Source organism: Loxodonta africana, chromosome X, assembly GCF_030014295.1.
Source record: "Loxodonta africana isolate mLoxAfr1 chromosome X, mLoxAfr1.hap2, whole genome shotgun sequence".
Taxonomy (NCBI): Eukaryota; Metazoa; Chordata; class Mammalia; order Proboscidea; family Elephantidae; genus Loxodonta; species Loxodonta africana.
Window position 1 is genome coordinate 176,292,253 of NC_087369.1, and position 6,000 is coordinate 176,298,252.

Genomic DNA, 6,000 nt, shown 5'->3' on the forward strand with positions numbered 1-6,000 from the left:
GTTAGAAAACGAACTGAGGGTCAGGGGGAGGAAGAGACTGTTCAGAAGCAGAGAGGAGTTACTGGACCTGAATCGTGGGGAGCCCTTAGGCACCATTCCTGAGAGCGGTGGCGGCGGCAGCGGCCTGGTACTAGCATTCGGCCGCAGTTTCCTCAGAGAGAAGCAGCAGCCACACAGTCCACTCACACCTCCGGGACCTGAGGAGAACACAGTTTCCTCAGGGAGAAGCAGCAGCCACATAGCCCACTCACACCTCCGGGACCTGAGGAGAAGGGCGCTCTTGGCCAAAGCTAAGTACTTGCCAATATTTTACCACGCCCCCACCCCCCTACCCCCAAGCTGGCTTAAACAGCTGAATTCCCTGGGCTTGAGATCGGCCCTGTTGAACACCTAGAGCCATCCTCCCGGCCTTGGAGAAGGAAAAAATTTGCAACTGGGGGAAAAGATAATTTGCCAGCTCCACTAACCAGGGGAGCTCAGGACAGAAGTGGCTCCTGTCCAGGCATAAACGGTCCGTGGACTTTGAGCACCTTTCCCATCAGCATGGACCAGTGTGGGCCTATTTCCGGAGACTAGGCCCTTGTTGGCAGACTACAACCATGTCAGCTGTGCAGTGGAGAGGTGGGTGTTTGATGTTTGACATTGTTTTGCCTATTAAACAAGTTCCTCACCTAACTACATCAGGGACCTAAGGACCAGGAGCTCCACTCAGGTCACCCAGCCATCCATGACAGGGGTCCAACAATAACTGGTACCTCCCAGTCCTTACAACCAAAAACTTTGGGTGGCCATGGTCCGTCTGCAGAACCCACCCACCTGCACGCTCTAGGCAACAGGGATGTGCTTTCCTCAGAGACACTTGGGGGTCAGTTCTCAGCCCCCTGCCTTGTTCAGAGCGTGACCCCCTATTGTAATCAGATACCGGTACCTAAACTAATCACCCCTGCCCCTCTATGACTGTAGGACAGAGCCTGTACCACACACTTGATGATCAGCTACCTGGACACCTGAGCTGAATTCATACAAGAGAAGGGAATGGACTCCTAGACTGATATACATGATAACAGCTCTAGCCATCTCAGGACAGGACGTCAGTGGTCCAAAGGCGAAAACAATCAAGGTAGCTCACTCAAGCAACACATTTGGGTGTATCAAAACAAAACAAAGCAAGAAGTTACGACACAGTAACCAAGCAAAAAGTAATACAGTAATTTATGGATGGCTCAGAGACAACAGTCAATATCAAGTCACATAAAGAAACAGACCACGATCACCTCAACAGGCTCTCAAAACAAAGAATCCAGGGATCTTCTAGATGAAAGTGCATTCCTGGAATTACCAGAGGCAGAATACAAGAGATTAATATACAGAACCCTTCAAGACATCAGGAAGGAAATGAGGCAATATGCAGAACAAGCCAAGGAACACATGGATAAAGCAACTGAAGAAATTAGGAAGCTTATTCAGGAACATAATGAAAAATTTAATAAGCTGGAAAAATCCATAGGCAGACAACAATCAGAAATTCAGAACATTACGTATAAAATTACAGAAGTAGAGAACTCAATAGAAAGTCAGAGGAGCAGAGTAGAAGCCAGAATTCCTGAACTCAAACATAAATCACTTGGCACTAATATATGTGATGAAAAATCAGATAGAGGAATTAAAAAAAAAAAAAGAAGATACCTTAAGAATCATGTGGGACTCTATCAAGAGAAATAACCTACGAGTGATTGGAGTAGCAGAACAGGGAAGGATAACAGAAAATACAGAGAGAATTGTTGAAGATTTGTTGGCAGACAACTTCCCTGATATTGTGAAAGATGAGAAGATATCTATCCAAGATGCTCATCGAACTCCACATAGGTAGATGTTAAAAGAAAGTCACCAAGACATATTATAATCAAACTTAACCAAAACCAAAGATAAAGAGAGAATTTTAAGAGCAGCTAGGGAGAAATGAAAAGTCACCTACAAAGGAGAGCCCATAAGAATAAGCTCAGACTACTTGGCAGAAACCATGCAGGAAGAAGGCAATGGGATGACATATTTAAAAAATGGAATGATAAAAACTGCCAGACAAGAATCATATATCCAGCAAAACTGTCTCTTAAATATGAAGGCGAAATTAGGACATTTCCAGGTAAACTGAAGTTGAGGGAATTCGTAAGAACCAAACCAAAACTACAAGAAATACTAAAGGGTGTTCTTTGGTTAGAAGATCAATAATATCAGGTATCAACCCAAGACTAGAACGCTGGGCAGAGCAACCAGAAGTCAACCCAGACAGGGAAACCCAAAAAAACAAAGCAAGATTATTCAAAAAAAAAAAAAAAAAAGCTCAAAACAGGGTAATAGTGATGTTATTATATAAAAGAAGACAATATTAAAACAATAAAGAGGGACTAAGAAATGTAATCATATACCTTCCATATGGAGAGGAAGATATGGCGATACAAAGAAATAAAAGTTAGTTTTAAATCTAGAAAAATGGAGGTAAATAATAAGGTAACCACAAAGGAGACAAACTGTCCTACTCATCAAAATAAAATACAAGGGAAAAATACAGACTCAGCAGAAACAAAATCAACAACAACAAATATGAGGAAAGGACAATATATAAAGAAAATCTACTCAGCACATCAAATCAAGTGGGAAAAAGAAACTGTCAACAACACACACAAAAAGCCATCAAAATGATAGCACTAAATTCATACCTATCCATAATTACCCTGAACGTAAATGGACTAAATGTGCCAATAAAGAGACAAGAGTGTGGCAGAATGGATTAAAAAACAAGATCCGTCTATATCCTTCCTACAAGAGACACACATTAGACTTAGAGACACAAACAAACTAAAACTCAAAGGATGGAAAAAAATATATCAAGCAAACAACAAAAAATCAAAAAAGAGCAGGACTGGCAATATTAATTTCTGACAAAATAGACTTTAAAGTTAAATCCATCAGAAAGAATAAGGAAGGACACTGTATAATGATTAAAGGGGCAATATGCCAAGAAGATATAACCATATTAAATATTTATGTACCCAGTGACAGGGCTGAAAGATACATAAAACAAACTCTATCAGCATTGAAAAGTGACATAGACAGCTCCACAATAGTAGTAGGAGACTTCAACACACCACTTTCGGTGAAGGACAGGACATCCAGAAAGAAGCTCAATAAAGATTCAGAAGATCTAAATGCCACAGTCAACCAACTTGACCTCATAGACATATACAGAACACTCCACCCAACAGCAACCAAGTATACTTTCTTTTCTAGTGCACATGGAACGTTCTCTAGAATAGACCACATATTAGGTCATAAAGCAAGCCTTAGCAGAATCCAAAACACTGAAATATTACAAAGCATCTTCTCTGACCATAAGGCCATAAAACTGGAAATCAATAACAGAAAAAGCAGGCAAAAGAAATCAAACACTTGGAAACTGAACAATACCCTGCTCAAAAAAGACTGGATTATGGAAGACATTAAGGAGGGAATAAAGAAATGCATAGAATCTAATAAGAATGAAAACACTTGCTATCAGAACCTTTGGGACACAGTGAAAGCAGTGCTTAGAGGTGAATTTATATCAATAAATTCACACATACAAAAAGAAGGGCCAATATCAAAGAATTATCCCTACAACGTGAACAAACAGAAAGAGAGCAACAAAAGAAACTCTCAGGCACCAGAATAAAACAAATAATAAAAATTAGAGCAGAACTAAATGAAATAGAAAACAGAAGAACAATTGAAAGAATCAACAAGACCAAGAGCTGGTTCTATGAAAAAATTAACAAAATTAATAAACCATTGGCCAAACTGAGAAAAGAAAAAAAGGAGAGAAAGCAAATAATCTGAATAAGAAATGAGATGGACGATATCACCACAGACCCAAATGAAATTTAAAGAATCATATCAGATTACTTTGAAAAATTGTACTCTTAACAAATTTGAAAACCTAGAAGAAAGGGATGAATTCCTAGAAACGCACTACCTACCTGAACTAACAGAAACAGTGGTAGAACAACTAAATAGACCCAAAACAAAAGAAGAGATTGTAAAGGTAATTGAAAAACTCCCAACAAAGAAAACCCCTGGGCCTGAGAGCTTCATTGCAGAGTTCTACCAAACGTTCAAAAAAGAGTTAACACCACTACTACTAAAGGTATTTCAGAGCATAGAAAAGGAAAGAATATTACCCAACTCATTCTGTGAAGCCACCATATCCCTGATACCAAGCCCAGGTAAAGACACCACTAAAAAAGAAAATTACAGACCTATATCCCTCATGAATCGACTTGATTGCACTGCAAAAATCCTCAACAAAATTCTAGCCAACAGAGTTCAACAACATATCATAAAAATAATTCCCCACGACCAAGTGGGATTCATACAAGGTATGCAGGGATGGTTCAACATTAGAAAAGCAATTAATGTAATCCATGACATAAATAAAACAAAAGACAAGAACCACATGATTTTAACAATTGCTGCAGAAAAGGCATTTGACAAAGTTCAACACCCATTCATGATAAAAACTCTCAGCAAAATAGCAATAGAAGGGAAATTCCTCAATACAATAAAGGGCTTTTATACAGAGCCAACAGCCAACATCATCCTAAATGGAGACAGCCTGAAAGCATTCCCCCTGAGACTGGGAACCAGACAAGGATGGCCTTTATCACCACTCTTATTCAACATTGTGCTGGAGGTCCTAGCCAGAGCAATTAGGCTAGACAAAGAAATAAAGGGCATCCAGATTGGCAAGGAAGAAGTAAAATTATATCTATTCGCAGATGACATGATCTTATACACAGAAAACCCTAAAGAATCCTCCAGAAAACTACTGAAACTATTAGAAGAGTTCAGCAGAGTATCGGGATACAAGGTAAACATACAAAAATCAGTTGGATTCCTGTACACCAACAAAAAGAACACCGAAGAGGAAATCACCAAATCAATGCCATTTACAGTAGCCCCCAGGAAGATAAAATACTTAGGAATAAATCTTACCAGAGATGGAGAAGACTTATACAAAGAAAACTACAGTACACTTCTGTAAGAAACCAAAAGAGACCTACATAAGTGGAAAAACATACCTTGCTCATGGATAGGGAGACTTAACAGTATAAAAAAGTCTATTCTACCAAAAGCGATCTATACATTTAATGCAATTGCGATCCAAATTCCGACGACATTCTTTAATGAGATGGTGAAACAAATCACCAACTTCATGTGGAAGGGAAAGAAGGCCTGGATAAGTAAAGCATTACTGAAAAAGAAGAACAAAGTGGGAGGCCTTACTCTACCTGACCTTAGGACCCTATTATACAGCCACAGTAGTCAAAAGAGCCTGGTACTGCTACAACAACAGATACATAGACCAATGCAACAGAATTGAGAATCCAGACATAAATCCATCCACATATGAGCAGTTGATATTTGACAAGGGCCCCAAAACACTTAAATGGGGGAAAGACAGTCTTTTTAACAAATGGTGCTGGCATAACTGGATATCCATCTGCAAAAAAAATGAAACAAGACCCATAATTCACTCCATGCACAAAAACGAGCTCAAAATGGAACAAAGACGTAAATGTAAAATCTAAAATGATAAAGATCATGGGTGAAAAAATAGGGACAACGTTAGGAGCCCTAATACATGGCATAAACAGTGTACAAAACATTATTAAGAATGCAGAAGAAAAACCAGATTAACTGGGAGCTCCTAAAAATCAAATAGCTATGCTCATCTAAAGACTTCACCAAGAGAGTAAAAAGACTACTTACAGACTGGGAAAAAGTTTTTAGCTATGATATTTCTGATCAGCACCTGATCTCTAAAATCTACATAGTACTGCAAAATCTCAACTACAAAAAGACAAATAACCCAATTAAAAAATGGGCAAAAGATATGAACAGACACTTCACTAAAGAAGACATTCAGGTAGCTAACACATACATGAGGGAATGCTCACGTTCAGT

General features: G+C 39.0%; 1 protein-coding gene across 1 annotated transcript in view; it reads left to right on the forward strand.

Moving 5' to 3' along the window:
* Positions 1-2,351, forward strand: part of TMEM187 (transmembrane protein 187) — a 29,989-nt gene extending 27,638 nt beyond the window's left edge. Inside the window, exon 1 of the mRNA XM_064277777.1 lies at positions 1-2,351. This exon is cut by the window's left edge and continues 27,638 nt beyond it. The gene's annotated coding sequence lies outside the window, so the exon portion shown is untranslated.
* Positions 2,352-6,000: the final 3,649 nt, after the last annotated feature.